Source organism: Rhynchophorus ferrugineus, unplaced genomic scaffold (genome assembly GCF_030347505.1).
Source record: "Rhynchophorus ferrugineus isolate W39M unplaced genomic scaffold, kcgeb_rfMv2 rfM1, whole genome shotgun sequence".
NCBI classification, from domain to species: domain Eukaryota; kingdom Metazoa; phylum Arthropoda; class Insecta; order Coleoptera; family Curculionidae; genus Rhynchophorus; species Rhynchophorus ferrugineus.
The window spans coordinates 63,458,755-63,479,653 of record NW_027472580.1 but is presented as its reverse complement, the minus strand read 5'-3'; the positions used below and the strand labels follow the sequence as shown (position 1 = coordinate 63,479,653).

General features: G+C 30.9%; 1 protein-coding gene across 1 annotated transcript in view; it reads right to left on the bottom strand.

Moving 5' to 3' along the window:
• The window catches only part of LOC143199428 (uncharacterized), a 120,478-nt gene that overhangs the window by 40,051 nt on the left and 59,528 nt on the right, over positions 1–20,899 (bottom strand). The gene's annotated exons all lie outside the window — the stretch shown is intronic.

The following is a 20,899-nucleotide window of genomic DNA, read 5'->3' as shown; positions in this document are numbered from 1 at the left end:
TACTAGTTTTGAAAAGTGAAAACCGAGCATGACAGAGAGATATCTGAAATTTTTATTGGCCCTCTAGAACATCTTTTTCTCATTGGTATCAAAATGATCACTTTTAAATTGTTTAAACCAAAACCAAAAATTAAGGTATGGTAAAGCAGCACCGCAATAAGTTTCTAAAAGCGTCTAATGGACCTCGACAGCAGAAATAATAAATTAGTAATAAATATCGACATTTTAATTTTCAATGTTTCATGATTAGCGTCCATAGGTTATTGTTATTGTATGTAAAGAAACATCATAACCACCAACAAGTTGTTTGTTCATACTAATATTTCACATTTTCGCCGTTGAATATCACTGATCAAAATACATGCAAGCAACTGATATGATCGGGAGATGTTAAAGCATTTCAAAATTGTATTAATTCTTACAATTAATTAGTAAATAAGTTCATATTAATATATTTTAATAAATACTGTGTAGCTTTGCTTTTGAGGTAATCCTAAAACTCTGTTATTCCTGTGAAATATACGCTTGCTAGAATTATTAACTGACAACCTTCCCGCTTCTCTTAAACGTGAAATTATGCAGATTAGCTCGATTCACCCTTGATGCTGCAGACAAAAGGGAGGCGAACAAAGAATGCAAGAGGGTAAGGGCGGCCGTCTCGACTTGGCGAGCAATGAAATGGAACTCATTTCTCGCGGACCAAAGGCTGGATGGCCCCCCTTCCTTCTGGCGTGTCTCCAAATGCCTCGTGGGGAAGACGCACAATGTCATCCCCCCTGAAGTCAACGGTCACAGAAAATTTTGCAGTCACTGACCAAGAAAAAGTCGAGCTCCTTGCAGAGACCTACGAAGCTCAAATGAAATGCCTCCCACCCATACAGAACACTAAAGCTAAAGATATTGACACTGTCATCAAAGAATCCAACTCCGTCAAAAGACCAGTAACCCCAGCCTTTCTTCTCAACCATTTCGTGTCTCCAAAGTCTCTACAGACTATGATCGGCAAACTTCAAACCAGAAAATCTCCAGGTTTCGATGGAATATCGATTACCCAGTTAAAAAAGCTCCCGCATAAGCAGCTCGCAGAACTGGCAAACATCATTAACTCCATCATGAGGCTGCAACACTTCCCGGCGTCTTGGAAACACGCACATATAGCGGTTATACCCAAGAAAGGAGAAAAATCATCTCCATCTGATTACAGGCCTATCAGCCTTCTCAGCGCCATTTCGAAGCTTGCCGAGAGGGCAATACTCTACGCTCTCAACTCTTTCACAAAGGAAAACAACATCATTCCAGATGAACAATTCGGCTTTCGCGCTCACCACTCATCCGTCCATCAGGCTACCCGTCTGGCCGCACATATCCATCATGCTCTTGACGCAAAAAGCTTGAAGCAGTTCTTCTGGACCTAACCAAAGCCTTCGACAAGGTCTGGCACAACGGATTGATCGCAAAGTGCGTGCGGTTAGGCCTCCCAGAAGACCTAACCGCTCTCATCAAGTCCTACCTCTCGGACAGATCTTTCCAGGTCAAGATCAGGCAATCACTTTCCAGTCGTAAACAAATCGATGCTGGCGTACCTCAAGGTTCCCCGCTGGCCCCAGCCTTATTTAACCTCTTTATTTCAGATCTGCCGAGAAAAGAGCACATTGACGTCGCGTTTTACGCTGACGACACTGCTTTCTTCACGGCCGCTAGGTTCGAAGTTACAATTCATGAACGTTTACAGAATCAGCTCGATCATGCGGTCAAGTGGTTCAAATTCTGGAGGTTGCAAATCAACCCCCTGAAAACCCAGGCCATCATTTTCCATAAGAAGCGTTACGCACTGCGCGTCTCGCAACTTAAGATCGACACCGCAATAATTCCATGGCTGGATAACGTCACGTAGCTAGGTCTTCACTTCGACCGGCGGTTCGGTTGGCATTTCCAAATCCAGAAAGCAATCCAAAAAGGTTCGGGGATAGCAAACCTGCTATCTTCTCTGATCTGCCCTTCTAGCAGACTTCCCATCTCCATCAAATGCTTATTTTACAAAATGTTAATTCGGTCCGTACTCCTCTACGGATCTAATGTCTACTTCAAGTTTGTTACACCCAACCAGGTCAAACGGTTTCAAGTTTTCCAAAATAAGCTCCTCAGGAGAATATTAAACGCTCCATGGTTTGTCAGAAATAATCAAATTCATAGGGAAACTGACACTCCAGAAATCAAGCACTTCATATCTGAATGATTGCCACAAACAACAACTCAGCTCAAGTTCTTCTGAAAACGCGCTTGTTCGCGAGCTGGTCGACATGCTGGGAGCTTAGCACCGCGTCACCGCCAAGCTCCCCCCTTTTCCAGGCTGAAACGACCTCATCCGTCGCTACAGTCATAACTTTTGCCCCCATACAACAGTACCCAGTTGTGTGTTAACTCAGGTTTGCGAATCAATAGAATCGCCGGGCCCTCGTGCCCAATAACGGGTGTCCGATCAGCGGGTGCCATATCCCCAAATTTAATGCAGTAGCAGTAGTGATCCACAGGGGTCAACTGTGAGGCGCTTTCGGTTTAGTGTATTGGTAAGTCCAGAGGCAGTCCCACATAACCCGGTCCAACTTGTCACTCCAGGGCAAGTTTCCGCGACCAGGTATGCGTCATGCATTCCACCGCCTGGTTTTTAGGCCGGAACAAAAAAAAATTATTAACTGAAAAGAAATATAAAAAATCAGTAGAACGACTTTTCGATTGTAAAATATATTAATTATCAAAAATCGAAATAGTATTTTTACTGTTCCAAATTTAAAATGAAAACGGACTAGCAAGCAAGTGGATCAGCCTACTTTAGTTTTGAACAAGCGTTTGGACCAATTTTTGAAATTTGAAAAAATATAGATATTTGAACAGTTATAGATTAACACCTATAACAAAAAAATGGTAAAAGTATATCGATATATTCTCAAAGAATTCAAAATACAACAACCAGAAAAAAACCTTAAATAAAAAGTACACACATCACATATCATAGAATATATCATCAGAATCACATATCATCAGAATATCATATCTAAATAATCAGTATTAATGTTGTTCGATATTCGGACAATATATTAATATTGTATAGATTTTTCTTGTTGTTTCAACTAGGGTATATCTGGAGTGAAATTACTAACATGGGCTCCTGAACTACGTCCCTCTGCATTAAACCTACCGATTGCACATCATCCCAAAAGACTTCTTGTCTTACCCAGCCTGGTTACCGGCGCGATAATTTTCCTTGTCGGATTTTACACTCTTGTCTTTTGGATAATCACAAATATAAACAATCACGGATGTATAATTACGACTATATCCCCGCAGGATTCGAACCCACGACTATCACAACAGTAGAATGACTGTCCTGTCGCCTTGACCACTGTACCAACCAATCCGCCTAGAGATTTATAATTTTCAAATGCTAAAAAAATATTGATTCATTGATTTGTGAAATATATTCTTGTATTCAAAACTATGGATATTCAGAAAAATATGAATATGTTTGCGTAAGAATTAACAAAAGTTCATTGATCTGAAAAAATATCGTTTTATTGATATTCGAGGAAAATATCCATATTTTAATGTGTATTCCTGTTGTATTACTAGTTTACTCTATTCGACGTACCTGAAAGCACCGCGATTCTATTTTTTGAAAATTTCTTTAGATCAAACAATACTAGATTGTTGTAAAATATTATTCACTAGTCTAAGATTCAAAGCGAAGAAGTATTTTGGGCGTGCAGACCAAATATTCTTATAATATTTATTGTACCATAATTTATTGAATCTATTCAAGCATACCATTAATTTTAATGCCACCAAGAAGAAACTTTAGAAGAGCATAACCAATCTTCCTTTTAAGTGAAAAATTGACAAATAATAATTCATAATATGATTTCTCGTCAAAAAATCAAAATTTATCGAAATGCTATTGTTCAGTCCATTCAATCGATAAATACTACTACAATCGCCATAATGACAAAACTCACTAGATGCTCACTAGTAAAACCTACAGGAGAAAATTGAAATTTATCAGGCCTAAAATTCCGAACTTACTCGATTCGCAAACTGAAATTATAAATGTTTATTGATAATAATTAATATATTATTTTACTAAACTATATTTTACTATTTAAATAATATAATGGAAATATTTAATTTAAAGTACAATGTCTTTGTATTAATTTATGTTATTTTTATACACATTTTCGACTTCAACGTTTCTCCTTCATTAAATTCCTCCCTTTTGGCTTTGTTAATAATTTATGAACGTTTACAAGCCCATTTTTTTACATTGTTACAACATTGTTTCATTTTCGATACGAACAAAGAGTGCAATAAAAAATCTGACATTCATTTGTTGTTTAACCTTTTATCCTAACATTAATCTTTATAATTGCTTTTTATGGAGTCGTGTTTACTATGTTATTTAATATTTATCATTTAAATATTACACCTGATTTTATAATTAAAATATCAGTTGATATTAAAACTTGGCAACCAATTTCAACTAAACAGTTCCGCATTTAAGAGATATAAAAATAATATATTTTGATAGTTATTTCCTTTGAAAGTAGTTGATTAGTTTAATTTGGAAACAACGGGATCATAACCTTTTCGGCCAACTAACTCAATAGAATATTCGCTGTCATTCTCTGTCATTAGCATAAACATTAATACCTACTTCATGCATTATCACACCATTATCATTAAAAAAATATATTTATTGAACTAAAGTGTAATTTGTGTAAACGTGACATCAATTTCGAACCATTCTGCGGTTATCCAATTATATTCCGGATATCCAAATTTTTGTAAAATATAACCAACATATTTGATACATTTATAATATCGGAAAACTTCATTTTACTCCAAAAAATAATGATATAAGAAGATATCATTGTATTCATTCAGACATGCATTTTTTAACTTATATTACCATTTTCATGTAATGTAATGTTCCACATTATTTATTCATAATGTACTTATTATTATTGACATAATATTTTAAAGTTTTTTTCGACTATTCTATATATTTTTTTAAATTCAAATTTAATGTTAATTCTTAATTAATTATTTAATATTATACAAATGTAATTTACTGTTATATCGTTTACAAAACATCGTCACTGTCTAATTCGAATTATGAATAGCCTACACATTCTTCAGTTCTAAAGTTCCAAATTGGAAAGATTACAGTTTATACATATTATAATAACATTTTTTAGAACATATCCTATTTTGATATAAATTTGTATTTATATTAGAAATATATTAGAAGTAACGTTATTTAACGAATGACACAAATAAACCCAAAACTCTTTTTTAAACCGGAAAATTCATCTCTAAATTAGTAAGTTACTAGAAATAGCGTGTAAAAAGTGGTGTTATTGAAAATTTTACGGTATTTCAACGTTTAACGGTATATTAATGAGTCATCAGCTGTTTACAATGTTATGGATTTTGTTGTTGAGCAACTACGAAGATGACTTCATATGTAATACACAGAAATAAGAAAAACCCACCCACCTTTTGTTTTAACCGTTTGAATTAATTTTATAATTACGATAAAAACTGTGTATTCAATTTAAGCTTATTGCGAAAAAAATGTCCATATTATTGCTTTTTCAAGCTAGCCACTATTTTTCTGAAAAACCACACGTCAACGTCTATATTAACCGTACGTTTTCAACAACAATTCAATGACTATTACTAAAATTTTACCTCGTAATTTGACATTTTTAGAGGTGAGAAAAAATTACTATCTACGTTTCAAAATGATACATAATATGTATTTTAATATATTATTTGATATCTATAAGTTCAGCTTACAGACATAGAACTGTTCAGATCAGATGCTTTTTTGAGCATTATGGATTTTTAAGAATCACCGACCGATTTAAAATGATTTAATTGATTATCAACGCCTGATTTCTAAAAGTCAAAAAAGTCATAATTCCATAAATACTGCAATTTAATCCGTTTAATAACCACCGTTTCAAATGCCTTATATAAGCATAAAGTTTTGGGTTTTTAAGAATTGCATCACTTTATTTTGTTTTACTAAGAAGAAATATGCCTGAACGCCGTTGATATATATTATCACGCAATTGTGACAGCCCCGACTACGAAGAATCGCGACCATGCTCAAAATCATTTGTTTGTTTTAAAGCTGAATGACGTAACGAGTAAGATGAATTTGTTCCGTTTTCTTACAAATGAAAACCCTCAGTGTCTCTTTGTATCGACGTTCAACAAATAACTTCTTTCCATAAAATAAAATAGTTTTTTTAATAAATTAATAGCTTTTCAGTTTCAAACCTCTTCACATTTTATAACTGGCACAGCCACTAGGATTCTGGGGAGACCATAAGGCTGTTCTCTTTTGAATGTATTCAATTAAACGAAATCAAATTAATTATAAAGAAAATAAGACAGGTTGATGTTAGATTGGCGTTAGATGGTTCCGCAGTTTTTGAAAGTATTTCTTGTTGTAGTTAAATGGAGTTCAGGCAAAAGTATCGCATAAACCATTATAAATAAGAAACATTCATGCTTTAAAAATGCCCCTAGTCCGTGGATTCTCGAAACAATCATCATATTTGTGGGTTTAATGCGCCACCATAGAGGACTGCATTTTCTGTGAACTCACATATTCTAATGAAATATGGACAGAAGATTGCAAATTAAGATAAACAGCCACCAAAGGCGGTAATAGCTCAATTTCTCAATCGTAATCTATTCAAATTTGGAATAACCAAAACTTGAGAAACCATTCCATACCATGGAAATATGGATAGAAACAGTGTCGTTTAGAAGATCAAAAAAGGCAAACCGGATGAAGGCAACGATATGCAAAAATAATTTTACCACCATAAGCTGTCCAGACGGGATAACCACCATGTACATCCCTGTGGTTGCTTCTTTAGGAGGGAAGTGTTATGTCACGGAACTGTGACAGCCCTAGCTACGGAGAATCGCGGCCATGTACAAGAGCCATGTGTTTTAATATTCAATAGAGTAACCATTTGGTCTCTCTACCAATAGGTAAAAACCCTCAGTGTATCTCATTTTCATTAAATTAAATAGTTTCTTCTTAAGCAAAATAATAGTTTTTGTATTTTAAATCCCTAATAGAAAAATAAGATAATATAATCGGCAAGCAATTCATTATCATCTTTATTAATAACATGTATCCCCGAAGTAGCATTTATTGAAAAAATATAATAATAATCGTATTAATAACACTTTTTAGACATATCCGTATTCAAGAATGAACGAAATCGAGTCAATTAATCACGAAGGGAACACGAAATCGTCGGAGATGTAACCACCAATTTTTTTCTGGGTCAACAGAACTTTCTAATTGCTCATTTTTAGATCGATCCTCGTAACAGACGGAATCTGTGGCTGCCTTAGTAGGTCGGATCGACGAGTAACCCGATGTGGGTCACTAGTAACGAAGATGAGAATCAAAGAGAAAAAAATTAGAAGGTTGTTTGTAAACGAGATAGTCGGATGTATAGAAGTTGTCAGGTTGGTCGTTTCGCTATTAGGCCAAATAAACTATTAATGACAGCATTGTTTTGGTTAAATTTGGTGTTTTGCTATGTTTCATTCTATGTTTTTAGGACTTTTTTATTCTAAAAATATTAAATTTGGGAGTGAAATATTATTTCCAATAAATAGTACGAAAAGTCTTATAACATAGTTCAAAATTTACCAACTTTATTTTTTCTTTATTTCTTTATTTTTAAGAAACTTTTCAAATAATTTGTTCTGGTAAGCAAAAATTTTATCACTAGTAAACCTCATACGTTATGGATTATTGATTACTGATTAATCAAAAATAATTTACCCTTGTTAGTCTTTGGCTAAAAATGTGCATAACATTCAGTCTTATTTATTAAACATATCAGCAAACTTCATAAGAACGAAGATACTTAATGAAGACAGAAAATGTTTTGGACTTAAGTCTACTTTTAAGTTAAATTCGATTGTCAACATCATATGGCATTGCTTAAGACGTCAGTATCTGTTTAGTTTTAATCGAAATTGAAAATCCTTAAAAGTTATATAACATGACATACATTTTCTCATTTTAAATGAAATACCTAGTTTTCGAAATAATTCATTAGATCTACATACAGCAATTTCCATAAACAATACAGTTTATTGCATATTAACGCTATTTATAGCTTTAATATAACAACATACAAGGTAACCTAAAAGCATATCACAATATCTCGAGGTTGTAATAAAGAGTGTTTCTAGTAAATTGTAATCGCGTTACTTACTGTTTTTTATAACTTAACGTAACCCTGAACCATTAACGTTAGATACAATTTCTAGGCAAAGTTGCAATTAACTTCCTCAATTTTACATTTTGTGGTGTTGCGTGATACATAAGATACAATTAAAACTTTAAGTTTGTTCCTGTCAATGCAATATTAATTTCTTAAATGTTATATTAGTTCATCAATAAAACAATTCTTATAATAGGTTTGTAAATTGATTTTGGAGGATTTAGATTGCATATGATATGCTTACATTTTGTTAGGTGACATTGTTGACATCTATCTGAATATGAAGTAATCTATCTGGACGGCTCTATGTCAGATGAATAATGGGTCCGGTAGAACTTCCCATCTGAGCTGTAACAGTGCATCCTTTGCAACTCTTTGGTTTAACGTGTGGCTGAGCCTTGAATAAGAGAATAAGTTTACGCCTGTCACTCATCGTTGTTACTCACTACGTTGTTCAATTTGTTGAATGAATATGTTTGAAATGTTGAATAATATATATTGTGAAGCAATAGTTTCATTTGGTTTTAGCAGTCTTTAGTATACTTTAATCTTTAATACACCTTACTGGTCGCTTCATAGGCCTCCTAAGATCTAGCCTCCTTTATGGCTATGAATATTTTAATTTAGTGTCATAAATGACTGACAATCCATAACATTTTGTACTTGGGATTGTCGTAGTACTTGGGGTAGTCTCTTTTCATCGCCAGTCATAATACACCACTGAAAACTGTTTTCTTTGTCTGCAAAACAATTAAACCGCTATTTGAGATGGCAGTTTCATGACATATCAATCGCATGGTAGCTATTTTCCCTCCTTTCCGATATTTTTTATCGCATATAAACGTCTGAAAATAGTTAATTCATCAACTGCTATGCTGCCTGAGAGCTTTTTGAGAGTTTAAGCTGAGGTTTCAACACAATAAGTCTTGAAATTCACTGTCTTCGCATTTTTTATGGGAAACTCACTCTGACCATGGTAGATTGCTGTATTTTCTACATATAATTTATCATAAAATTCATCAATCTTAGCCTCTCTATCAATATCTAATCTACAAATCCATCAATCTGACTATTTTTGTTAATGTTGATTGGTGCCATCATCCCAATTATCATCATATATGATGAACATAATTTAGTGGTTTTATAAGTGGTCCTATACAATTTACAAAAAAAACCTAGTTAACTAAAGATGTTCGAAGAAATAAAAAATTTATAAGGAACGAAACCATCATGGGAAATTCCTATAGATTGCAATTAAATAAATAAAGTGTATACGTCATGCGTTAAAAAAATAGATCTTAGTATAGGTAGCAGATAGCAGGTAAAGTAATAATATTTCTTGATGATTTAACGGTTGTGATACGAAAGTCTTTAATATTAAAGTATTTAACCTAAAAATATGTAAAATTATTATTCAAAATTGTATAAAACTCAAACAATTTCAAATTTTGCGATATAATATATACATATTGAAAATGTTAATGTAATGAAGAGAAATGTTATTATTTATATATGATTGACATTAAATATTTTAACTAAGTAACAAAAGTATCAATGATAAACATATGTATATATGGAAAGAAATTGTATAATTAATAATAAGAAATTAAAAACCTTAATTAACCTATATACGCATAGATAATTAAATTATTCTACGCACAACACCTTTCAAATATATGATAGATAAGGACATTTCGCATTATATAAAACAGACACTAATTAAAAAATAGTCACTAAACTTACTCATATTAATACAATTCAAGGTCGACCTAATATATCAGGAAGGCGTTTTTAAAAATGTATATAGAGAATGGGTCATAAAAGTGAAATAGAAGCTTGCTTTCAAGATCACATTCTTTTCAAATTCCTGTTTTCAGCCATAATAAGTATTTGTCTCGTTAACTAACATTCTTATATTTAACTAACATTAATCGAAATAACTAGTTAAACTATTCGTTACAGTAATATACTTTTTAATAATACGTCATCATAAAATGACATGGATATGTTTATAATAAAAAAATATTTTTAATATATTTGTAAATAAACAAGTTTTAACAGAAAAAAATTAAAAAACTCTGTCAAATCAAGTGGTACCTTTTATTTTCATTATCAATCTATTGATTTCAAATTAAGTTTTAATTAGACACTTAATTCAAATAGATAATTTGTAAACATATCAAAGGGATCTAAAAATATTTTAAAGCACTGATAAATTATTGAAATCATGCTATATAAAATCAACAAAATCATTTGCATAGGAATTGATAATTAGTTTTGCAATCCAGATGACGTTTTAAATTAAATATCTATGATATTACCTGAATAGTCCTATATGACACAAATAAAAACAGTTAATTATTTTTGCTAAACTTGACACCATAACCTAAAATTAATAAATACACTGAAATAACGATTTACATCGCCGTATACAGTAATTTAAACAAACATAAGTTCCATATTACTGTCAAAATAAATAACAAATGAATATAAACTTTTATTATCGCTCAATATTTTCATAAAATAACAGTTTTTCATATAGTATTATTGAATTATTCATTGTGCAATTTTGGGTTTTGGTTTCAGCGATTTAAAAGTTGTGATTTTCTTGTCAATAACAAAAAACGGCCTGGAGAACCAAAACAACAAACCCAGCTCAAACTCTTAAAGAACTTTCAGACATGCAATAGGAAGGGTACAATAGAAGAGGAAATGGCTGCCATACGAATTGACTAAAAGTGCTATTTCAGACCATTTCAATATCGTCGTTTCATTGCTTGCCTTTGGCTTGCCATTGACAAAAAATAAAGTTTTCTGTACTTAAGTTCTGACGATGAAAAATGGATCTACTACGACTATTAGAAGTAGAAAAAGCCATGTCTTAGTCTGGGACATCGATATCAAAGTGGAATATTCATAGTCATGAAGTCTCACTGTGAATATGGTGGTATCAGCAAGGTGTACCGAATTACAAGCTGCTAAATTTGAATGGAACTATTGCTACGAATATCAACCGTCGTCAACTGAACAGAGTAAATGATATATTGTTGATAAAAAACGGTAAAAGCGGGTAACAGACGCAAAGTTATCATCTTGCATGTCATCGCTTGTCCATCAGAAGGCGCAAGATTCAGGAAAAAATCTCTATTGCAAATCGATTAGAAAGTTCTGATATAACAATCATACTTATCAGACCTTCTGATTACCATTTATTCTGATCGATGCAGTATGGCTTGACTTGTACACAGTTTCGAAATGTTGCAGAAGTACAAGAATAAATCGATGATAGGATGGCTATCGAACCAATATCGTTTCAACACACACATTTTCACATAAAAAATGGAAAAGAGAAAAATTTAAAATGAGATTTAAATGTGATGGAAAATATTTTGATTAATATATATTATACAAATTTCTCTCAAAAAAAGGCCTTTTTAATACCAAATGTAAACGACATTATCTTTAAGAAAACAGAACATCTGGTATAGTCTATTCAAATTCAAAGTTTTTTTGTACATACGTCATCAAGATGTTAAATGTATTGCCTGCCGCAATTTGTATATTTAGAAGTTTTAGAATTCTTCTCATCGTATTCTAGTTAAAAAGAGACACATTGTTGTCTGATTATTTCGAACACGTAAACGAATGAGCCTGTCAAAGTCGTCCAGTTACCAGACATATGCAAAATTATTCAAAGTAATAGTGATAAGAGGTTATAACTCTAATCTATAAACTATTGTGGCTTTATAATTAACTGTAGTTCTTAGATGTACTTTACTGTTAATGTTAAAATAAATTATATTTGATAACATTTTTGTTCAATTATTTTATTTAGATTAGAATTTTGTTGTATGTTGAAGCCAAATTGAAATAAAACTAAGAGTTCATGAGGCAGCATTGTGATGTCACAAAATAACTTTGACCAGACTATATATAACCTGTCTGAAATGACCTAAAATATGAGAAAACATGTTACAGCCTGTCTGAAACGATTTGAGAAAATAGAGCATTTAAAATAATTAAGCAGTTAAATATACAGGCTGTGAAACATATATTACATATATTAGGTTGTTAATAGTATAAATGTATAAAAAGACACCATCGAGTAGGAAAATCATCATTAGAGAGGATTAAATAAACAAACCGAATCATTTCTCCTTTCAAAATCGACAACTAACGCTAAGTGACCAGATTTACGAGGCGCATGCGTTATGAAGCGTAACATTTCAAGCAATACGCGAAGAAGACTCGTGAAGTTTAACCTCAATTTAAAAGGTCTCCACTAAACGTATGATTATTTGTACGAACGAAGCTGAAAATGTAGCATATTTTTCGAAAAGAACAGGCTATAATTTTAAGTGAAAGTTTCTGTTAATTGATACTGTTATCGTTACATAATTGAGATACATCCATTATTAATATATTATATATTAACAATAATTAATATATTATATATAATAATTAATATATTATATTTAATAATTAATATATTATATTTAATAATTAATATATTATATTTAATAATTAATATATTATATATAATACTCACTTATTTTTGGAAAAAATAATGGCTAAAATTCTTATTAATTTCCCCTCCTCCCCTTACCGCATAGGAAGAACGATGCTAGTTTGGCAGCAATAGATTGATTTTACACTGCTACAGAATTTCGATACTGTGTGCCAACCAAGAACATGCTGGTTCGATCTGAAGAAGTGATAATCAGAAGGCGCTATATATGGTAAACGCTCTGGATGTAACAGAAATGCATAGCCTGGTATTGCCGAGCGTTGTCATACAAGAAGATATTCATTGGGTCTGTTATTTAACCTGATCTTTTTTGCAACAATATGTTATTCAATTTGTTCATTTGACATCTGACATCTGCAGTAACCGTTTTATTCTCGTTTAGGAGCTCGTAATAAACTATACCTTATTATTCCCATTATATTCACAAAAAGACTTTATGATCATGAATATTCCAGTTCGGTACCGATGTTAATGGCTCTACTGGACTAACCCATGACTTTTTGCTTATAAAATTATCGTAGTTTATCCTTTATTTTCCATTACTAGTCACAATAGGGAACGGAAAATTCTTCTTTCTCGTCTGGCAGGCCGCGAAACCACGATGTTCGAACGTTTTTGAAATGGCGTTTTTAATCAATTCCCTCCGTTTGCATCTTGCCCATGACATATAAAGGACTAGACGCAGTTGATTTATCAACTGCTATCCTGTCTGGAAGTTTTTGAAAGTTTAATCTGGGATTTCGCCCAATAAGTCATTTTATAACCATTTTCTTTGGTTTTTAGACCGTTCTTTATCATTGACATCAAAATTCTCACTTTTAAATCGATGATATGTACGATTGGGATAAGATCAAACAGCATTACAATACTTTTATAAAAGTGCTTGATACGAGTTGGTAGCAGATTTCTTCAAATCAAACAATAAATGAAGGTCAAAACCCCAATTTTGATTGCCTGAATAACTATAACAATAACTACACACAATGTAACACTTAAGTTATGTTGCTTAACAGTTAACATAACAATATATAAGACTAATAAATATATTGAAGCACCTAATAAATCGTATTGCAGAATAAAGCTCTTGTATATTAAAATACTAATGATAAAAATACATAGAAACTACGATAGATACTTTTATACTGATATATTTATAAACATGTTTCTCTAGTTTATATTTTTATTATATTGCTTGCCGAATATCCAATGGAATATTTGTTAACTTCGTAATCGAATTCTAGACGCCTACAAATACATATTTTTAGAAAATATATGTAGGAAATTAGAAGGCTAATATCAATTAGCATTGAATGTTTTATGTATCCTCATATACTTACACGCAGTTTGCCTAATAACAAATTGCTTAATTTGATGCTTATTGATTAGGTTTATTCAAGGTTATCTTTCAAATATATATATATATATATATATATATATATATATATATATATATATATATATATATATATATATGTATTTCATAATAATGTATATAATGTATATAATGTATATAATGTATATAATGTATTTCAATTCATAAGAAGTTCGACACACATAACAAAACAAGTAATAATCAGAAGGAGTAAGATTTGAAGAAAAGAGCGGGCGAGGTAGCACTTCCCATTCTAACGTTTCCAAGTATGTTTTCACTTGTTTTGCAAAATATGGTGGAGCATTAGAACGCTGAAGAGTAGCATTGTTGTTGAATCTTTACTAGTATTCCAGTCGTTTTTCGCACAATGTTCGGTGCAAACACATCATTTGTAGACGACGGCGATCCCTATTGAATGCTTCATCAATTAATGCATTCATTTCCTTTAGAAAAGTAAATTCAAGTATTTTAGGCTGCCCAGAATGCTCTTTTTCCTCAGTTTAGAAATTACTAATTTTAAACCTTGAATCCAATATTGAATCCATAGTTACTATAAGCTTCACACAAAGTTCGATCACTTTTTCTTCAAATTGAAGTAAAAGTGAAACTTCCCACAAATGCACTTTATTCAGTGCAAATTCAGACATCGAAAAGTGAAGCCTGTCAATGAGGCTTCAACAAGAAATTAATTACAAATGTACCCAATGCGATGAATACACAGCAACATCATCCAAATATTTTAAAATTAATGCATAGGTCATAATTTAAAAACATATTTGTAACATTTCCGTTTTGTTAGGGTCATCAACAGCAGCCCTAATTTTTTTTTATTATTTTTGATTTATTCAATGAATTCAACTTTCATTTAACAATTATTCTTCTCACAAAACAGTTAATTGTTTTGACTTGGTATTTGTAGCTGTTTCAAGATAGTAGTTCAATGGAGGTGTAACGGTTTATTAGTCCATCATTTTTAGGGATATCACTAATAAAAAAAACTATAAATTATGATACATTCGCAAAAATTTACTTACGTTAATCACCGTATATTATTCTAAAATAACAGGCATAATGTAGGATTAGAAAAATCTAACTCACTAGGTAATTTGTTTGTTAAAACATCGATAAAACATTTTTCATATTATGATCATCGTTTCTGACCGAAATATTGACACTACTGTTCAAACGAATGCTGCCACTTTTCTAGAGCAATAAGCGACATTTACCAACATTTTAGTTTTAAAACAGTACCTTATTACTTTAACAGATCTATATTGATTATATCTATATATCTTATTGATTTTCATTATAGTTAAAGTCGACATTCGGAAAACAACATATTAACTCAAATAAATAATTGAAATTTAGAGTATCCTTTTTTGTGTTTATTTGGGCTGGACCTAATACTTAACGTGGGTTCCGAAACACTTAAAGTCTGGTATCTTCCAAGCTTGGTTGCTACCGTAACGGAGTGCCCTAAAGATATTTGAACTCACGATTATCGCAGAAGTCAAGGAGTCTTCTAGAACTAAATGTATATATTTTATAAAATATAAAACCGTAAAGCGTTTAAAATAATTCAACAATTAAATTAAAAATTACAATGCATGTTTACATTTTATTGCATTTGCTGAATATTTTATTACAGGAAACCAAAATGTAAAAAATATGACCAATTTCAAAACTCGAAATTATATAAACCACTTTCTCAGTATCTGTAAAAACATTTATATGATCTCGTTTTTATTTTATTCGCTTTTTATTATTTCACACAGAAAAATGTCCTTGCGCGGAGTGTCTTGTCCAAGAATACGGTTTCTTGACCCTACCTTTCACCTTGCCACGCTAATTAATGTCTACGCTGTTATATGTTAATTAAAAACGGAACAGGAAACAATTTTCGGTCAAAATGACCGTAAAACTAGTTGGTAATGTTCGTTAGTTCGTGGTTGATGACAGATAAAGCGGCCGCAAAGTGGAAAATCAAATAAGACACGCACGATCGTTTCAATGTTCGAAACTTTCACTATGGAACAGCTCACTGTCCTTCATCGTCATATAATTGAATACCATTTCTTTAATATATCATATTTCTTTTAACAGTAGTTAATTTTTATTTCTTTACTTATTTAAAACTGAAAGGAATTAGAATGCGACGTTGAACTAGTTTAAATAAAATCCATTGCTATTTTCTTTTTGAGGTGTAGATTAAAAATTGCTTGTTTTTTAATTTGTCAATAATTTTACATATTTGTCAATTTAGTTCAAATCAACAAGATTAAACTATTTAAAATAACATATAATAACCTTTAATATAAAAGTTTATTAATATGTCCAATGGAGTTTTAACATGTACAGGAATAATAACAGAATTATCCTTTAATCGTAGAAAGACAACCGTGCGTTAAATTACCGCAAAAGTTTTAACTAGCTGTAATGTTAAGTTTTGTAATCATATAATATGTGTTTAATTTATGTATCTGTAATAAACCAATCGTTCATGTAGTTATATTTATTTATATAGGCAAAAGTCCCGGTACCATTTTGATTTGACACTAAGGTGAGGCAAAAGTCCCGCTACCATTTCTATCGCCCGCCATCTTAGTTATGTGACGTTTAGCTTAGTTTCGCTTTAACAATTATGTGTAGACGTCCAAATTTTATTATGGATAAATATACGCCACAAAAATGAGCAGAAATAGTGACAATATTTATTGAAAATAATAGTTCCATTATTGCCACTCAGCAGAAATTGCATCAATGGTAGGTTCTTTCATATCAAATCACATTTTTAGCAATACTTAATCATTTCGACTTATAAACCTTATAAAAAATATAAATAAATGTGGATAGTTTATATATAACAGGAACATATAGTTATATGGAAATCAGTTATATATAATAATTCTTTGGCACGTATCAACTGACAACATATAACAACTTTCTGAGCCATTTTACCATTGCTACCAATGTTAAATATTGCCTCTATCACGTGATCGTTGCCTGAGATGAATTGAGAATTTCACAAAGACCATAATATATTAAAAACTTGGATAACGATCTGGTTTTCTATTTTTCTTTGGTTTTTAAGATATCTCAGAGCAAACTTGTTAATTAATCAATTATTATTTTGAATGCCTAATTTCAGTCAAGATATAACGTCTTTTGTTATATTTTTTCAGGTTCTCTTTTTATTATTTTTTACTCAAAGTAAACTCAACTCATTTAAAATATTTTTTTCTGTAAGATCACTAACTAATTAAATATTTTTAAATTATTTTAAGAGCGTTCATCTTTCAATATGTAACATATATTTAGTTAAAGAATTTTCAGTGTTATGCTAACATAACTGTTACGTTGAGAACTGTCAACATTTGTTTGTATACATTTTATTTCTTATGTGTTACATCATAATTTCACGATCGTATGTTGCTAAATATATTATCCGTTATTTATACAAATATTATAATTATTATGTAAACATGTTCTTCATGTGCATCAACCCAATTATTGTGAAAAATGTATTATTAAATAATATTATGATATATAATATTATTATTTATACTTGCTATATACTATAATTTTTTTCAAATTATCTGTAAATATCAAACTAATCAAATTTATATTTTTTAATAATATGATTAATATCGTAAATGTTCAATACAGATAATTATATATTCATACTTTGACATATACGACATGTGTAATCCATAATACGACATATTCTGATAATATCATGGATCATCACTTCTTATTATATTTATACATATCGATATTCCACTGTAAAAAGCGCTTCTTAATGTTCTCGAGTTTTAATTTAAAAAAAAGGCTTTTTTTCTAAACTACAAGGAAGTGAAGATGAGTACATGGTATATATATATATATATATATATATATATATATATATATATATATATACTACTAAATATGTTAACGTATTATATATTACCGGAATATAATTTATTCGAAATTGTAACTAAAATTAGTTATTCTACACTGTTTGGTAGGATATGTTATATTTGTATATATCAATATTTATATCAGGGTTATAATTATTAAAAAAAGTTATTAAAAAATATTATGTGTTATAATTAAATATATCATAAATAATGTAAATATATTAGAATATATAAGGAATGGGTACTGATAGTATTTCTGACAATATTACACATGTTGGAGTGGTTTACAATATAACGTATAAGGAACATTTGTACTCCAAATGTTCCTTGGCAGAGTGAAAAAATCAAATGGATAGGAAATACACTAATGCTATGTGAACATACATAATTGACAAGTTTGTTCGATTACTTTCGTTTTGATTAATGTTTTTCTACCTCTGCTAAAAGATTTTATTTATATTATTTCAAGTTATTTAGTGAAGAGAAAGGCATACTAGTACAATTGAGCAACATAATTAATATATATTTGATGAATTTGATTTTAATTTGAGTTAAGTTTTTAAACTTTTAATTACACTAATTGTTCTATAATATTGATAATTGTAATATCATTGTGATGAATTGTTTTTAAAAAAACAATATCGTATGAATTTGATTTTAATTTGAGTTAAGTTTTTAAACTTTTAATTCCACTAATTGTTTTAGAATATTGATAATTGTAATATCATTGTGATGAATTGTTAAATAAAACAATATCATTAAATTTACTTCTCAATGAAATACAAAGCCTGTATACAATGAAAACATCATACATAACCAAACTAAATTGAAATATTATTCACTTAATTAAGTGCGCATGCGTTCAACCAACCAATAATATATTACACAATGTTCACTTCCTTATAGTCGCATATCTCTTCCTTGTTTTGTGTTGCAAAGCTTTTAGACATTTATCTGTTATTAATAATTAACCTAATGATTAAGATAATTAATTAAATAGAATTATTTGACATGAATCTTGAGCGAACAAATGTTGGCTTTAAAAACTACTGAAGTTTGTAGGTTGTTCAAATCCCTCCTTCTTCTAAAGAGTATGTTCTAAGAGTTATATCGCGCAACTGATACGGTCCTGGTTACGAAGACAGTGTCACCCTGTGTGACGCTGTCAGAAGCTTTTCATTACATATATACAAGCGCATTTCGTAACATAATATAACAAATAGCTTGTATATATTTTTCATATCAAAATATAGCGCTGTAAAATATATTGCTAATAGTTGATATTAAGTAGAAAACCCGACGTATAATAATGATAATGTATACATTGTTTTATATACTCTTCAAACATGTGCTAAAATGAACACTTAATAGCAAGTGATTTTAGTGAAAATAGAATTACTGTAGGAAATAATGCGGTATTACTTACGTCATCTTATGTATCATTATGAATTAATTCCAGCATCTAATAATATAACTAATATTGGACATACAAATGCATTCAGAGATATTCGAAATATCTAACAACAAATAAATTCAATCCTAGTATATTAAAAGATCATCTTACTGTAAAAACATATCTTTTATTTGTGCTAAATTTGAAAATAATACTAGAGTTTTAATTAATAATAATATATAATAATTCCGCTCCAAATACATCATATTAACATATATTCAATCATAGTTTGAAATAACGAAAAACCTCTTTGTATTCTCAAATAATTCGTAACTAAACTGATGATGATTGAACTGAATGTATAGAATACTAAATAAATGTTTTATTAAGTATCATCACGTCTAATTTACATGATCTAGAGTGTTACTCGAGCATTCCGAAACTTCTAATTAACTGCATCTAATAGAAAATTCTGCGTATTTTACGAATTACTGTTTGCTTCCAATTCAAGGCAACTATTTGACCTGCAAACCTCCAAAAAAGTTAACCGATTACCCCCGAAAATTAGAATTAGCCGCATCCATTCATACTTCACGGTGTCACGTCATCGGCGATGATCTAATTCAGGACGTGTCCGGTCATCTTTAATAGGTACGCGAATCGTCACTGGTTAATGTTACGCCAGGACGACATGGTAAGGTGCGTTTTATAACCGTTATTTGACATTGAACGTGAGGAAAAAACAACAGACCGATTTGCCGTATTCGGATGCTTGGCTGTACTACAACAAAACATTCCACAATAAGAACGCCATGAACGTAGATATATTAAATTAATTCCTAACAATCAAGTTTTAAATATTCAGCTCATACTTGTTTCTCAATTCATTTTTTAGCAAAAAGATCCGTCCATAATTAAAGTAAATAATGATTTTATTTCATAACGTTTAAATGATATTCGATCATTAACGCGAATCTCGGGGAGTTAAGTAACTCAACCCCCTCAAAGGTATCGATCTAAGTTACCCCATGAAAAATGTTATATTAAACTTGATATTATTATTATTGTAATTCAAGTATTCAATTAATAGTGTGCTACAAATAATACAATTCTAATCAATTATCCTTATGTGGCAGGCTTGGATGGCGCAGTGATAAAAGCGAAAGGACGACCTACTGTTGCGATAGTCGCGGGATCGAATCCTACTGGGGCATGGTTATAAAGTTATGTTTTTAGTGTTTAATATTTGTGATCGTCCTAGGCAAGAGTATAAAACCAGACAAGGAAAATTATTCCAGTCACGCCAGCAATCAGACTGGGTAAGACCGGATGTCTTCTGGGATGATTTCTAAGTTGTCACTCACCAGTCCTCGGAATTAA